The sequence below is a fragment of the Myotis lucifugus genome, unplaced genomic scaffold, assembly GCF_000147115.1.
Source record: "Myotis lucifugus unplaced genomic scaffold, Myoluc2.0 scaffold_65, whole genome shotgun sequence".
Taxonomy (NCBI): domain Eukaryota; kingdom Metazoa; phylum Chordata; class Mammalia; order Chiroptera; family Vespertilionidae; genus Myotis; species Myotis lucifugus.
This window is the reverse complement of record NW_005871113.1, coordinates 3082630-3100915: the sequence shown is the minus strand read 5'-3', so window position 1 is coordinate 3100915 and position 18286 is coordinate 3082630. Positions and strand designations below refer to the sequence as shown.

The 18286-nt window shown below is 39.3% G+C and overlaps 1 long non-coding RNA gene across 1 annotated transcript in view; it reads right to left on the bottom strand.

The window, feature by feature from the left end:
* LOC111826275 overlaps positions 1–18286 on the bottom strand; it is a 30000-nt gene that overhangs the window by 11050 nt on the left and 664 nt on the right. The gene's annotated exons all lie outside the window — the stretch shown is intronic.

Genomic DNA, 18286 nt, shown 5'->3' with positions numbered 1-18286 from the left:
TCATCCTCCGGAAATCTGTTTCTTTGTTATGAAAGGTGGGGACAACATTATAACAAAGAAACAGAATTTCCGGAGCAAGAGGCCCAGAAATCAGGATTTTAAAAAAGATTCCCAGGTCATTCTAATGTGCAGCCAAGGTTGAGAACCACTGCCATAGACATTGCTGTAGAGAAAAAGCTTCAGGTGCCTTTTGACTTGTCTCTTTTTTTTTCACTTCCTCAAAAAGGAAAAAGCTAGATACTTTTGTAACCCTTGCCTCTTCCCTCCAATTCACTTTCTGTGGACATTTCAGTCCTAATATGTCAATCCCTAGCATATAGAAACATAGGTCTTTGGTGACCAAATTAATGAAATGGATGCCTTATTAACAGCAAGAATAAGAAGGTACTCCTAGGGATTTCAATTACAAGTATTATCACATTATGCTTAATTGCACATAGACTCAAGATTAATTTTAGACCTACATATCTCTTCCATATATTTCAAGACATTTTCTTACAAAATATACTCTACCCCACAAACAATCACTATTCATAAGTCATTGAACCAAATCAGGTCTCGGCAAATTCCCAACTCTCTGTCTCACTGGAATGTCAGCATTTAAAAGGGGCCAGAAATAAGTTACATTAGCTTACACCTGAAAATCTGTTTTGGAGATCAGAGATACTAACTTTAGTCATAGTTGTTGTAACAGCTTTTGAGCCCAATTCTTCCTTTGCACAAATACCATCTTTATATAGAGTAGGTCATTCTGTGCAAATACATTTTATTGCTGAAAATTGAGTCATGTCGATAAAATGTCAGTCTTCCTCTTTAATCAATCAAAATGCCTGAGAAATTCCAAAAGTATTAAATAACTATTAAGTTATCTTCTTTCTCTGCTCAGTCACAGATACTTTAGAAAACTGGCATTTTTATTTAAACAATATTACTTTAATCAGAAATGGGTGGAAATCATGGAGATGGAAGAACCAGCTGGATAGGACCCCAGTAGGACTGATGATGTAATTCCCCGCTGGGCACAGATAAGCTAGGACTTCCCAGTTAGATACAAACCCCATTTACTAACAGCTCCCAGTACTGACTGCTTACCCTGAAGTATGCAACGGTACTGATACACATTATTTCATGGAATACTAACCTTAAACCTACAAGATAGACACTGTTGTACACATTTTGAGATGAAAAAACGGAATCCTAGGGAGGCTAAGCAGCTTGGCCATTAGTAAGTGACAGAGCCAGAATTTGTACCATAATAGCAGTGGTTCTCATCACAGCAGTGGGCATCTCCAAGGCCAAAACTATCTTCATGACACTAAGACAGTTTTACTATCATTCTCTCATTAGTATACAGTTTAGTTTTCCAGAAGCTTCATGCTGCGTGCTGATGGCAGCACTGAGGCTAATAGTATGTGGGTTTGTGTATTCTTGTCCTTAAAAAATTTAACGATTTTAATTTGAAACATTTGTTCATAGAAATAAGCCACATAAACAAAGCTCTCTGGGGTCCTCAGCAGTTTTTAAGAGTATGTAAAGCAGTTCTGCGGCCAGAGTTTGAGAAACAAAGCATCATATTTTACCACCTTCCACAGAACACTTCAGATTTCAAGTAGCCCAGTAAACAAAAATTAGTTACTGCCCTGGCTGGTCACTCAGTGGTTAGAGCGTCGGCCCACAGACCAAAGGGTTGTGGATTCCCAGTCAAGGGCACGTACCTCAGTTGCATGCTCGATCCCCGGCCCATTCGGGGCGTGTGGGAGGCAAGCAATTGATGTTTTTCTCTCTCTCTCTCTCTCTCTCTCTCTCTCCCTCCTCCATCCCTTCCACTCTCTTTCTAAAAAAATCAATGGAAAAAATATTCTCGGGTGAGAATTTTTAAAAAAAGGAGACCATCTGTCAAAGATGGTGATTGTGGAGAAGATATGAATTATGGACCCCACACTTAGACATCTCTGCTGAGAACCATGGGGTTTGTCCTGAGTGGATCCTGTCTCCCTGTGAGCCTTGTTTTCCCCTTGCGAGAAGGGAAGGGGTTTCCCTACAAAGTTTATAATGATCCTTGTAACGGTGTCATTTTATGATTAAATATTTTCAGATGTGAGTATTATTTCTCCCCCTGAAAAAGCAATAGAATGGTGCCAATGTGTTCATGGCACTGTTCTATGATACCATATTTAAATAAAATTGAGTAACTTTTGCAAACAAGAATTGCAAGTATTGTTCTTTACGTTTTTCCAGATAAAACACAGATGTTAATATGTGCCTGATGTTCTATTCATTTTCTTGAGAAGTTCTAATTTATCACAGGAACATAATCTAATCCTAGACTCATTTCCTGAAGGGATTAGTCAATATTTATTTTAATGCCTTTTAAATCTTTGGGTTCATAAAATCTTACATCTTTCAATTTGAACCAAATCTTGATTTCCTAGAAATCCAGGTTAATGTCAACAATCCCTGAGTCCTTAAAGAGTAGCTGATAATTTGTGGAAATTTGAAGCAGATTGATTTTTAGTGATCATGGCTTTCCCACATGGAGAGCCATATATTTTTAGCTTTGTTGATGCACATGTTTTAATGAGAAAAACAAAAACAAACTTTTCAGTTATTCAGTCATCAAATATTTATTGAGTACTTTCTGTTGTATGATACTATAATGTTAAGAGGCTAATTTATTCAATTCAGCTAATCCCTTGAATCTAAATGGTGGAAATTATTCCTTTGTTTTTTCCTCCAGACCATCATTATTTACAGAGATTGCATTTATATTCATTCATTCATCCTCCAGTGTATTTCCACTCCAGCTTCTATCAAGCTGTCCAAAAATGGCATTAGCCACAAATAAACACTTACCATCATCACCATCAACATTGTCACCAATGGAGCATAGTGAACTGGGAACTCCCTGAATGGACTATGCTAAGGTGACATTTAGGTCCGTCTCGTTCATTCGTGTTCCTCTACTCAGGGAGGAAGAAGGGCGAGAAGACCATGGAAAAGAAGACAAACATATAGCCGGGCCTTTTCTACACTGTTTTTAGAAATAGCCTCTAAAGGTCCTCCTTTGAGAACTGGTAAACGCCTGGAAGAGGAGGGGAAAGTAAAAAGAAAAACACATAAAGATGTAGAAAAGAAAGAATTTGCAAATCAGAATGCAGATCGTTTGAACAGAGAGTCCTAAGAGAGGACCATGGCTGAGGGGGGAGAGGAGAAGGAAAAGGTTTGGAAGGAAACTTGGGAAGGACGCTGCCCTGAGTGCTGATCAGCGGCTTCCTGGGAGTGGACGAATGGCTAGCATTAGTCACAGAGCTAGCCTTCAGTGTCTGAACGCCTGTGTCGATCTGCTCATTCAAACTGAGAAGTCTTTGGTGTAATTATAACACCCACTCCCAGAAATCTTATTTTATACTTCTACAACTCTCTTATATAGACTTTTAAATAATTTTAAATAGACTATGGTCTAAAATCAATTCTTCCAGGTGATTTTGATGCAGTGGTCTAAACTTGGAAAACTATTGCAGGCATAGCCCCGACATATTTTTAATGTCATGCTATGTTTTAATGTTTGCCACATTCCATAAAAGTTAACCCCCCAAAATCCAAGTATTTACCATAGACCCTAAAATCTCACATAAATTTCAAGGAAAGAGTGTGTGTGTGCAAAGGTTGGTGCAGAAGGTAAATTATTCAGCGAGTCCCTTCAACTTTGTGTCTCATGTGACTTCGTATTTGGACTGATCTCTACCTGCCTCTGGTATTATGGGAGGAAAAGTACACTTCCCAAAGTGATAGGCCTGTGTGAGGAAAATGAGAGCATCAACGACCAGGGATCACCTGACAGTAATTCAAAGTGATGTCAAAGGGGAAGGATTATGACTATTTTTATTTCCTGAAGGTAAGCAAGCTAATAATTTATGTTCAAAAGGATGAGTTTTTCTGGGGAGGAGTATACATCTGTAAGACAACTTGTTGTATTCCTCCAGTTCATTCAGACCCAGGTCCCACACCCTGCGAGGAAGAGTGCAGGAAGTGGGCTGTGGGTGTTTCTCTGGGCCTCAGCTCTGTGGCGGCAGCAGGTGTCTCAAGGCTCTGGTGGTCAAGGCTGAGGACTCACGGGAGAAGAAGCCCATGGTGGAAGAGACATGAGAGCTTCTTCACTGGCGTACAGTAGGTTCTCAACCCATATTTGTTAAATAAATTAACTCCTGATACATTGGTTGTTAATGTTCTCTTTTAAAGAATTTAAAATTAACAACGCGCGCGCACGCACACACACACACACACACACACACACACACAGGAAATTTGGAAATTTTCTGCCATTCTAAGTTTCGCCCATTTTGTGAGTATAGACGTAGATATTTTCATATGGTTGTAACTGAGTATGTGCTAATTACAACTCGAATGTTGTTTCATGGATCTGAGTTTCTTCTCCCGAAATGTTCTTCCTGGGCTCCAGGAGGCCTTTCATTCCCGCGTGCATTCCTGGCCGCTTCTCCCACCTCCGAGGGGCTCAAGACTGCCTCCCAAGCCTGTGGCTTTCAGAGGCTTCTCAATGGAAACTGTATCTCCAGAGAATGAAGAGAACTTACTTCATTTGTGTTAGGACTGCCTGCCTGAGAACTGTTCTTGGGTGCATTTAGCCAAAATGATCCACAGCCTTTTCCTCCTTCTTTGAAGCTAAGTGAGTTTTAAGAGTGTGAGCACCCTCTCTCCTCCACTCACCTCCTGCCCCCAAACACACACACACACACACACACACACACACACACACACACCATTGTTGTCTAAGACAAGGTCCAACTAATTGCCTCTGGGAATATCCCCTCAAATCTTTGTCTTTCCCTCAGAAACATTCTCACCTGACTTTGCCACAGGGAACATAAAAATTAAGTTTCCTGTCTTCTTGGCTGTGACTCTTTTATAGTCTTTATTTTTTATTTAATCTTAAACCCAAAGTGGTCCACACTATATTCATTCAAAAAGAAAGGAAACACTAGCATTTCCATTTTGGATTGTATATGTTCTTTGAAATTCTTCAGTAATTGTTACTTCCATCCTATGTGGCTGTAGCAGGTCCTGTCCTGAATCTCACCCTACAGCTGTCACAACTGCCCTGAAGGCCCAGCAGTATCACCGGGGTAGAAACAACCTAAGTGATTCCAAATCTGCCTGTTTGAGGACAGAAGTCACCATCTAATTACCAGCCATGGCAAGAAAGAAGCTGTGTGTGTAAGCGTAGCTCATCAGGTAAGACAGACAACTACAGCCTTCTAAATTGCAATTAGCTCACTAACACTGCAAAAATCCCAGAATGACCAGAAGAGTCACACATGCTACCTCTTATTGTTCTCTGCTCTCAGTGTCTTCACTCCCTCCATTCTCTCCTCTCCTACCTGTCAGTGTGGGTCTCAGAAGCCAAACATTATGGTGGTGGCAGGGATTATTGTCGAAAACCACACAAGATAAGGAGATGAAGTCATTGACAACACACTGCATAAATGCAAGGGTTCACAACAATCGTCATAGAAAAGTGTATAAAATGGTATTGTGAACTAATCATGTTTGTGTGCGTGTGTGTGTGTGTGTGTGTGTGTTTGCCTTACATGACCATTGCCATTGCAAGATGCACTGTCTTCTCTTCTCTTCAAGGTGAAGTCTTGAAAACCCACTCTCCTTACTTAGCTATTTAATTAATGGTAAGTACTTAAAATCCTAAAGGAGCCTTTTATTTCAGAGAATCTTAAAGATGGACAGGTATTCAGAGCTCATCTAGTTCTCAACTTGCTTTTGCTGAACCCACAATGAGATATTCCAATTATGTGGACTGGGCTGGAGCCTGGGAATGTGTTCATTTAAAAAACCCCAGACTTGTTCTGATATCCAGCTAATGTGGACAAATTTAGTCCAAACATCGTATTTTTTTACACAAGAAACATAGAAACTAAATGAATTATTAATGAGACATTTAACTCTCTGGAGACTAAATAATTTCATTATTCCACAGACATTTATCATGGGCTTTGCTCTATATTAGGCAATGACTGACGACAAACAAGACGTGACCTTTGTCCTCAATCACCTTACCTAGTCAAAACAAATAATCATCCTCGATTAAATGAGTTAACACATAGTAAAAGCATCGGCCAACTATGGATGTGATAGAGATATGTGTAAGTAGGACTGTCTCCTCTACATTTGGACCCTGGAATCCTATGTAAAATAAATACCCCTGCGTTGTTTTTTCTTTTCAGGAAATTGTGGCAACTATTTTAACATGTGATGGAGCAATCTCAGGATTCTCACCAATTTGGGAAGATTGAGGCATAACCTCTGTCTACTGGCTGCACTAACCATCCATGGGTTGTCCTAACTCAGTTGACCTTTGTCAAGATACTTGCTCAGTAAGGTACAGGAGGACAAATGAAGAGACTGTGGGCTTCCACTCCTTCAGACTGTCCTGCTGCCCAGCTGCAGAGGAATACAGTCACAACAACCTTTGTGTGTTAAGATTCTAAACCTGCATTTCCTTTCCAACAATAAGCCCATGTTTTGGCTGAGTGCTGTCGTTTCCACTGCCCCATTTCTACCAACCCTGATCCAGCCTCTACAGTGGACACTATGCTGCTCTGGGCGATGGACTGGACAGCACCGAGTTCCTTTTCCACTCCTATGGCGGTGCAGGTGCCTTTACTCCATGACAGAGTGCTCTAGAGCAGGACGGACACTTGTTTTCCCCTAACTACACCCAAACATTGCCAGCCAACTCAGGGGCTTAAACAGCAGCTCCACAGTTATGAGTGATTTTTCATTGCCAGAATAAACACTCACTAACTAGTTACATAAATACATCCTTGACTGGCTCAGGAAAAATTCACTTTATTGTTAAGAACAATAGGAATACCATACTTGGGATATATCACTAATATTTCGATAATAGCGTGGCATCCTAAAGGATGATGTTCATCCTCTTCTACAAATTATCCTTCCGTCCTATTTTCTGGGAAAATTATTGAGACTGATGGACCATATGTCTCACTTAAAACTGCCTCTGATGGGCATGTTTATATGAAAGAACATAGATACAAATACAGTCATGAGGCCCCCCCAAAGGTGAATTACTTAATGGGTTCCAAGCTCCCGTTATTCTACAGTTGACCTTGCTCATTCTCTTATTGTCTGTATCCAGGATGAATTAAATAGAAATGGAATTACCCCAGACGAGGATGTGGTGGAAACTTTAGTCTCATGACAAGGAATCCTTTCACAGCATTTTAATCATGCATTTCCTCTTGGAGTCTGACTGTGGAGAGAGGCAATCTTCCTTGGCGACAATGCCTCCATTCCATCAGCCGCTTGGAGCCAAAGTCTTGTATCAGATTCACTCTCCAACACCATGGACCAAGCATCTGTGGCCATCTTTCATGCTCTTTTCCTGTTTATTGCCTTAAAACTGGGAAATGGCTCACTGAACAAAGGCAGTTCCCCAAGGCCAAGCAGTGTGCAACACGCTAATAAATATTCAAACCAATGTCTTTCAAATGTCATTGTGAATCATCTTCCCCTCCTTCCTTCCCATGGTTCAGTCATCTTGCTGGCTCTGAGTTTTCGCCTTTTGTCTCGGGCCTCAGCTGCCTTCAGTTTACTGCCTATGACTGCAATTGTCTTTGTCTCCTTTATCCGCTTCACTGTGTCTCATTTTCCTAAAGTATCTGGCACCCACTTTTCCACAACATTGTTCCTTTGTTCCAGGAAAAAAAATAATCCGGGGAAGCAGCAGAAACACAGCTCCAAAGGCCACAGGGTGACATCCTCTCCCACCTGATCTTTATTCATATCTGGGTTTTAATTGCATTTTTTCCCCCATTTCTCAAGCACCATCCACCTCCCTTCCTCCCTGACAGGAAGGAGCATTTTATTTCTCATTCAAAACGCTTTCCTACTGATCTCTATTCTTCAGAAGCTCCAGAGGCCCCTTGTTACCTGTTGGTTTTTCTCGCATTGGTTGATCTGTTGGCCTTGCTGTAGTTTATTACCTTTTCAACCCTCCCCTCCCCCCGCCCCTCTTTCCAAACTTAGGCCAGAACTTACAACCTGCTGTCTTTTCTCATCTTCACTATCATTATCTTCAGACCAAGTCTTCCCAAAATGGAATTTTTTTTTTTACCAACCCCGTGCTCTTTAAAGAAACAAAGAGGAGAATTATGTGATGGTTTCCACCGTTGGAGTCGGAGCGTCTGTGGCTTTGTTTGAGCGAGAGCTTCAAATCCAAAGCTAAACCTTGACTTAACACACAAACTCAATTGACGAGAGGAGTACCGTGTTCAAACCCACCAATTGGCCGAGGACACAATCAGAGGGTTATTGGCAGGTATCTTCTTATCTCCCTGGTGCACTGACAAAACTCAATTCATTAAAATAATAAAAAAAAGATCTTGGTCCCTCATGTGAGCGGCATGTGATTTTCCATGAACGGTCGGCTCAGAAGGCATCGTGCCTATTATACATTCCATTTATAAATCAAACACCCCTCGTCCTGCGGCTGCACGCTGACATGTCAGCGAGGTTTGGGTCAGCCGCACACTCTTCCACGTGAACAGCAGATTAAGGCAAAGAGACAGGGAAGCGGCTCTTTTTTCCCCCCCTTTTCCACCAGTAATAGGCAGCTTGAACGTTCAAATTGGGCTGAGACTCCAAAACCAAAGTCCCATGAACCATAGAAGCAAAGAGACTTGAGATAAAAGCCAGGATCTGGCTGTTCCCTTGGAGCCTTCACCTTTCTTTCGTTCCCCTTCATCATGTTCATTGCAAAGTAAAGTATGTGCATGTGTGTGTGAATTAAAGAATATGTCTAGGAAAAGATGGGATAAAATCTTACCCAAGAAAAGACTTTGGTTTCTAAAGCCTGGGGAGGTGGTGTGAGGCCTGGGAATCTGGGGCTCATTGCAGGCCGGGAAGTGAAAACGGAAAGAAGAGTTTCAGGTTGTCAAGCAGAGAACCACGGAGGGCCTTGCTGAGTACTCCACCATGAAGGGAGCATGCTCCAAGTCAGCCCAGCCATGTGTTAAAGTCACTTTGCAGTTCTTCACTGCATGTGGAACTAGTTTCACCATGTAGCCTCCCATCTATGTCAAAAACATGTGATTCATCAAGACCTGCTGGGGAGGAGATTTTGTTAAGAAAATTTCCCACCGAATAGGTATGTCAAAACTTCCCAATCTCTGCTCCCCTGTCCCCACTCCCATCACTCATACCTCTATTATCTTTAGTCCATAATAATAGAAAAAAAAAACTGGAGGGGAGACAAAGGAGAAGAAATCTGCTTGTAACTTGCATTTCCTTTGGACATTTTTTTTTTTTTACCTATTGTACAAGAACCAGGAAAGAAATGAGTTGAGGGGATCTAGAAAGATAGATTTTTTTTCTTTTTGATCTACAAAAAAATTGTGAAGTTCTGAAACTGCACATTATCTTTGGGAAATGGCCACATATTATGGGTATTGATTCTACTAATGAGGGAAAGTCAAAGGGGGGAATGAGATATTGAAAAGTGGTAGTAACGTAATTTATAACCTATTTTTTTTGCTCCCCATACTTTGAGGAATATGGAATAAATAATTTAGTAACCTTCCCCTAAAAAGAAAAAGAATAAAGATTGATTAAAGTAGACTACACTAGTTATTTTCATTGAATTAAATATTGTAGAAACAAGTAGACCACGCACAGCATATCAGTAAGATTTCCATCCCAAAGACCATAAAATAAAGGTCTAAAATTCAGGTAGATTTTAAGATAAATGGGTTGTATCAAAAATGTTTCATTGAAGTGTTTAATTGTCCTAATAACAGCTTTTTTAAACAATCTTTGATTGATATTAGAACCAGCATTTAGTGTAGTTTTCAAAAAAATACATAGATTATAGACAAATTGAACCAGTTTTCAAAGGATGGGGTCCAGATAAATGAATCTAAAAAAAAAATCCTCAGATAGTTGAAAACCACTGAGGTAGTGACTTGTCCCATGTACAATTTAAGGGCTTTTAAATAATAGTAATGTGCGATGCTTGAACACAAGAGTTGACATTCTGTGTGACTTTTACCTGGTTCCCCTTTCTGCATGGCATTTGCCAGAGGCGGTGGAACTGAGAAAGGAAAAGCTAGTTGTCCTCTAACTGTAGGTCAGCTCCCCATGAGTAGCACAAAGATCGTACTGCTTGCACTTAAAAAAACATGCACAGTGTAGCATGCTTTGTCATTTAAGGCCTTTCAATCTAAAATAACTCTTCTTATGAAAGGCAATGTTTATTGCTGTTTTCATTAAACACAGCAACAGAACTGAGGATATTTTTCTTAGATGGTGTATAATTTTTATCCACGGAACATTCTTTCATTATAGTCTGATATTGTTTTCAGGATAGTTTCTAAAGTTTTAATTAACTGTGATTAGATGGCTTGTTTTCAAGGTAGTTATTCATCTGATTTTGCTAAGTCAGTTTCTTTCTTAGCTGGTGACATCATAAAACAAGCAGTGATCCTCGTAACAGAACAAAATCCAATGGATTAACACTTAAAGTCGTTAATTTGCTTAAAAGCAATATTTAGAAACAGACTATATGGCCCATTCACTCACACGTGTGCGTCAACTAGTTAAGAAGCATTTATCCCTAAAATGTCATCTATATGTACATTACCAGTATAGAATGCAACATCAATGTTTTTTACTCTAAAAAGTTGTGTGCCCTTTATCCAGCTATTTTCCTTGTCCAGTAACTTAAGTCTATCTCTTTTAAGTTTTTATTTGCCAACCTATTGCACACACTGATAAAGCTTTATCAAAAAATTAGAATTAGATTATGTTGTGATTTAATCTGGTAATAAAGCATTTAGATAAATTCATATGCCCAGAATCATACAATGTTGTAAGTGTAGGATGCCTTAGAAAGCTCCTATTCTAAACCTTTCTATTAACAAATGGGAAAACTAAGATGCAAGAGGTGAGACACTAGATAGCCCAGCTTGGGTAAAAATCCAGCCTCCTGACTTGTGCTCCAGTGCTCTTCACATTAAATCATGCTACCTTCATAGGCTAATGAAGAAGGTCTGATTGCTAGTAAGATATGGGAGATTCTGCCTCTTGACTAAGAAATCTGATCCACCAACTTACAGCCAACCTCCGATAGGAGCAGAGGAAGAGGAGCCCACAAAGAGGCAATGAAGCACAAGGGACGGAAGTTGATCTGAAAACTATATGAAGGCAGGCACTTTGGGGATGGCTAGAAGCCCAGCCACTCAAGATTGCTAACATGCAGAGGGTGGAAAGAATCCTAGCTATACATGCCAACAATTATAAGATATTTAGATGAAGGAAGTTTTTCATGTCTACATATTTTGGGTAAGATTATATCTGAGCCAAAAAAGAAAAATCAGTTTCAGTAACAACACAGATCTGTTTCTTAGTTCAGTATAACTAACTACTCCATAAGAACCGCAGACCCAGTGTATTTCCTATCACATCTGGTGTGTTATATTTCTCCTGTTAGAAAATTATTGCTGAGTTTTTAAAATGTCAACTAAGCTTATAAACTCTTAAATGGTTTACTAAAAATGGATAATTATGTGAGCAATTTTTGTGTTGCAACTGACTTATTTCAAACTTTATATTTATCAAAGTTATATATGCATAGCCTAAAATTTCAAATAGCTTAAGCCTTACTTTAAAAATAAGAGCCCTCTGACCCCAGAACTGTTATTCAAAGACAACCTCTCTCAATTCTTTTAGTTATTTAATATATGTCAATATTATCTTTCAATAACATGTTTACTCATACGTCATGAATTTCCAAGATTAGGCATTAACATTTGTCCTCTCACCATAAAAATTAAGGGTTTAGCTTTTCTTCAACACTGCTGCACCCAACACCATCATATATATTGTCATACACACACACACACACACACACACACACGCGCACACACACACATATATTCTTCCCCTCACCATTCCTCTAATACAGGTATATATTAACTTTTGATTGGTTTATATTCATTGTTTATAGTATTACTAGAGGTCCGGTGCACAAATTCATGCATAGGTGGGGTCCCTCGGCCTGGCCAGTGATGGGGGCTCTTCAAGGACATCTTGCCTAGTCTGATTGAACCAATTGGGGACTGCCGGCAAGCGCAGGAGGTTGGCTTGCCAGAAGAGGGACCACAGGAGGTTGGCTGTGGGGGCACACTGACCACTAGGGGGCAGCTCCTGCATTGAGCATCTGCCCCCTGGTGGTCAGTAAGCATCATATAGATATATAGATATAGATATAGATATAGATATAGATATAGATATAGATATAGATATAGAGATATAGAGATAGAGATATAGAGATATATATGGGTTACTATGCTTATCTTAATCATAGATGATTGCCCTAACCACTCTGCCTGCATGCCTGATTGCCCCTAACTGTTTGCCTGCCTTCCTGATCACCCCTAACCACCTCTGCCTTGGCCCCCACTGCCACGGCTTCGTCCGGAAGGTCTTTCAGCTGTCCGGTCTAATTAGCATATTACGCTTTTATTATTATTATAGATGGGAATTTCTAGACTGACTCTAAATTTTAAAAATCCATTTAATCTATTTTAAATGATTTAAGCTATTTTCTATCTTGTCAAGTTGTTCAACTTTATTGACATTTTCACTATTTTATCTTTCTTCATGTTTTCATTTTAAATCATATTTTAATGTCAAAGGTTCTTTTAAAACCTCTGAATATTCTTTTTTTATAGTATTATGTTCTTGTTTCCTACATATAATGACTTTTCTTTTTGAGGCTAGTTTTTTCCCTCACTGTTTTCTTTTCTGAACACAATTCCTATTTCTTCCAAATTTCTGTTTCTGGTGTTTGGTCTGTCTTTCTTATTACAGGTTTCCCTTGAATGTATGGTAACCTGCTCATACTTTAATATGGAGAACTAAAAAGCTGCTTGGAAGTTGTGATGGACTTCATTATAAGGTAGGACCTCGCTCAGCCCTTTCATTACTGGATCCTTGAGTGTCAATACTTTCAGGTCTATGGTCTTGGGCTAGTCAGATTTCTCAGGGAAGGGACAGCCAATCTCCTGTCTGGCTTCCGGCAGTCTGGGAGCCTAGTAAGGGATTAAAGTTGAGGTTCTCCCCTTTTATTGTGATCATCCTGTTTTTAGGTTTCCCCTGCCCTCAACTGTGCCTGTGTCTTCCAGTCCAGAGATCTTCTGGTTCACCTCTCCTAAAAGGAAATCTCTTTTTAAATTATGGTGTGGAGGAGTGGAAAAGGGACACAACTGCTCACCTACACAGCATGAGAATACGGATGTAGGCTTAACTGCATCTTTAACTGCCTAGCAAACAATTCTGTTCTCAGCCCCATCTACACCTTCACTTTCAAAGACACCTTACACTGCCAATTCCTGAGCCTTTAGAGGTTTAGAGGTTTAAACTGGATTGCTTCTGTGCTTTTTCCACTGTAAGCTTTCTGTTTTCATGGCTTGGCACTTGTCCATTGCCTTTCTAACTCTTGTTTTTATCTCACCTCATGTTAGTCATGTTAGTCCCTGAGGATCTATGCTTTTCAAAACACCTTTACTTTCATTTTAGTATGATTTTAGGGGGAAGCCATGGTAATCACAAATGTCTGATTCATCAACTAGTTGAAACACTGCCCCATTAAACTAGGATGTGACTATAATGTCTCTCTTAGAATTATACATACAACAGAACTTGAAAGTGTTAGAAACAAGCTTCTATCATAAAAATGTGTTCAAACAACATCAGTGATAGAGAAGTGCTCATATAAAAACGATGTTTATGTAGGTTGTTCTATATCTGCTCTGGTCAAAAAGACAGTCTCTATAGATGCAACAAAGCATTAACTTTTATACTGGATAGTAATTTTTGAAAAGTAAATGCTTTTTCACTTATCTATGTCTCCTGAGTTTCAGTTTAAAAATTTTTATAACCAGATATAGGTGATTTTCTGTCACGACCAAATGAAGAAAGGCCCTCAGGGAGAAATATAGTCAAGGTTAGGGAGTTGAGTCTCAACAATACATTGGAGTGTCAACTGAGTTGGATCACCTGTGATAACCATCTCCCCAACAACCATGCCACTCCACACCTGCTATGTAGCAGCCATATACCTCCAAGGGCACTGACCTCAATGACATCTCCAAGGATGTAGCAAGTCAAGGGTGTCCCATGCCCTTTGTCGCAGGATCAAGTGACTGAGGCCATCAGACTATCAGCACATGGCATTCCACTGGCCTCAAGGATTGGCACTATGCTCAGATCACTTGCCAGATAATGGAGGAAGGCATTCTTTTTCCTTGGGCATTTTCAAGAGAGCAAATAGCTCAGTCATTTTTGGCAGCCTCTCTGGGCCTGCAAAGAAAGCCAGCTTTGGGTTGAAGACAACACACTGGATGGCAGAGCAGAGAGACAGGAAAAACAACCCTAGATGCTTGATAAACAAACCCAGAGGCCTGACGACCTCTGTATTTTTCATGATATGAATCAATGCACTCCTTTATTTTTAAAGTTGGATTAAGTTGGGTTTTTCTTTACTGACAGATCTCATCACAAGCCTATATTATCTAGATTGCCTACCACAATTATATATTTCACTGTGAAAAAATGTTAAAATGGATCTGACACTAACATTCAAATCTTACTGATAAAATGCATTTATGGGGGGGGGGGAAGGACACATATGTAATACCCTTTGTAATACTTTTAGCAATAAAAAAAATTAAAAATTAAAAAAAATAAAAATAAAATAAAATGCATTTATGACATGGGCTTATTTGCTGTTTAGTGAACTCCTTATCTTCACCAATTGTTTTTATTAGGTAAAACAACAAATATGTTTATGTATCTTTGCCTAGAGACACCATTTTCTCCTCTCTCTCTCTCCTTGATTTGTAGATCTGTGGGTATAACTTTCAAAAGCCATTTACTATACCACCAAAATGAGAACTGCCACATCATAAGCAAGAGGAAAAGAGGAAAGAATGATCATATTCCAACAAAACATCTTACTTAAATTCAGAAAATACAGATGAGGATTACTCCACCTAGAGAATTACTCAAAAGCATTTTTGAACTTTACTCTCCTAAAGATTAACAAATTATTGATTAAATAACAGTAGGATAAAGAAGCTAAATTGTAGCTGTTTTAGTGTCTAAATAATGCAGACTTCGGTAGAAAACTCAAACTAAAGGAAAATTAATATACTTTACAAATTTATTTTATAATCTTCGGTAATTTAGATAATTATCAACTTTTATTTTGTGTAGCGTAATAATTTTCAAAACAAAATAAGAACCATAACAAGTATAATAAACATAAAGCAATAATGCTAAGGGCACAGTTCTTAATGTTCTTTTCTTCTCTGTCCACACTCACTGTCTTGGTGATCCTACCCAGGTTCGCAGCTTTAAATACCATCTGTACACCAATTATCACCAGTTTTAAATCTCCAGACCTGACCTCTCTTCAATCTCAACTTCTATATCAAAAGTACCTTTATGACATCTCCATCTGGATGTCTAATTGACAGTTCAAACTCTGCATGTCCAAAACTCAACTCTTGGTCTTCCCCCTCAAAATGTGCTTCACCTAATGTTCCCTATCCGAGTGAAAGACAACTTCATTTTTCCAGTTGCTCAGGATGAAACATTGAGTCATCCTTGACATATCTCTGTTTCTCAAACACAACTAATAGATCAGTAAATCCTTCTTGTTGCCTGTACTATCGAAACATATCCAGGATCTGATCATGTCTTTCCACCACCAATTCGACTGACCAGTGCTGAGTCACTGTCATCTCTTGCTTGCAAAATTGCAGTAGCCTAACTGGGGACTCTGCTCCCAGCTTTGACTGCCTACTAGTAAAAGATTGATCCTTTTAAATATGAAGTCAGATCCACGGGCTTCCTATTTTCACTCAACATAAAAAACAACACCTTCATAATTACCTCTATGAACTGGTCCTCTATGTCCTCTCTGACTTCATATCCTCTACTCTTTCCCCCTTGATCACTCGGCTCTAGCCACACTGGGCATGCCTTTACCTTAGGGACTTTTCCACTTCCCTTCTAGATGTCATGAGATCATATCTGAATAAAACCTATGGAAATCCTATTTAAAATACACAAACTCTCTTCTCCACAACAACCTGTCCCAACTTCCTGCCATGATGCTCTATTTTTCTAAGTTTTCCTTGGCAATGATCGCTTTCTAACATTATCTGCACTTTAGTTGGTTTTCACGTTTATTGTCTCCTTTCCCACCAGAAGATAAGCACCATGCATTCAGGGATCTTGGTTTGTTCACTTGTGCATCTTAAACACCTTGATCTGTGCCTGGAACATTTATCTCCTGAAGAGATAAATAAAAAGGTAGACCACTCTCTATGCCTTATTTGTTGATGACAAAAATGGAGTAACCCTAACAATGAAATTAGATCTGTTTTAGTTTTATAAGGGGCTTTCCAATTTGCTTTATTTTCCATTGGATGGAAATGTAAATATTTTTTGAAAATGTAACTGATGCATGTTATATCTATTACTAATGGGAAAACATTAATAAACAAGCTGTAACATCTCATACACCCACACGTAACACGTCTACAGATTTCCAATTGTGCCTATGGATTCCAGCCCCTGCACACTTCTCTCATTTGTCCTTACTTGGGGCAGTCTAGGCAAACAGATTGGCTATATACTTGGCTGGCTCTAACTTGGAAATGCAGTTTATTTCTCCTCTAATTTTTACTCTAATAATTCCAACCTGCAAAATCTTTATGTAGGTTTTATATAACCTATACCTTGTATTGCCAATTTTTAACATTTTGCTAAACTTCCTTCCTTTCTCATGTATATGTTTTGTTTTTTTTCTGAACTTTTTGATACTATATTGCTGATATCATGACATTTCACCCATAAATACTTCATCAAGTATCACTTAAGAACAATGACATATTCCTAGATCACAATAAAAGGATCATATTCAAGAAATTTAACATGAATATGTTATTATCCAATATAGTCCATATTCAAATTTCCCAATAATGTTGTTTACAGTTTTGTTGTCTATACTTAAGATATAACTATGGACCACGCATCATATTTCGTTGCCATATCTCTACAATAGTTCCTTCTTTCTCTCTCCTTCTCCTCCTCCTTCTGCTTCTCCTCTTCCTCCTTTTTTGTCTGTCATGTCATTGAAAGTGTCCAGGCCAATAGTCTCCTCTAGATCCAGGTTAAAGTTATTTAGCAAAACCTCTACCTTAAAGTGAGACTTGTGATGCGTGCTCTAATATCTATAAAAGAGGCAGTATGCAAAGTGGTCACAAGTCCAGTCCACGCAGCCAGACATACCTGAGTTCGTATCCAGCTCTGTCACTCACGTACTGTGAGAAATATTTAATCATTTTCCTGCCTCAGCTTCCCTATTTGTAAGATGGAGATGATCACACTACCCATTTCACGGGACTGTTATATAGATTAAATAGGTTAGTATATGGGAAGCACTTAGGCTAGTACCTGGCATGTGGCAGATGCTTTGTGTTAGCTCTACTTATAGTCTTAAAACAACCTTGACTAATTTCTATCTACTGTCTGAGATTGGGGGGCAGGAAACACAGGACAGAAGCCTTATACCTTCCCTGAGTACAGAATAACTTAGAATTTTAATTAAGTCCTATTGTTGCTTTTGGAAGTTCTGGGTGTTTTTCCCTCATCAGCTTTTGACAAGTGGTATTTATTGGAGATTCCAAAGGAAGAGTAAGGAGGGCATCTCCCTACTCTTCACAAGGGAGGTTCAGAGAAGAGCTGTCTTTGCCTGACAGCCTCTAGAGGGCAGCAGAGGCACTAGCGGCTCTGGGCTCCTTTGGGAGTGTGAGTGATCCCTACCTTAACATAAACAAGCTTTAGCATCTCATACACAACCATAAACTGGGCAGGAGGTTGACTTTGCTCAGAATAAATAGGTGTGTGATTGTTTACTTGGGGACATGAAGCAAGCAACCACAAGTAATATCAACATACTGGTATATTATTTTGGGGTAAGAAAAAATAATATGTAACTGTTTTGAAAAACTAAATATATCACAGTAATCACACACCCTCTCCACATCACGGTAACATGAAGCTCGCCAGATCTGGTTCCAGCAGTTTAATTCTTGGCGAGCAGCTGGGTGCTGTGATGACTTTGTGATGTAACTGATAAAACTGTTGCCCTGGCAGCCCCCCT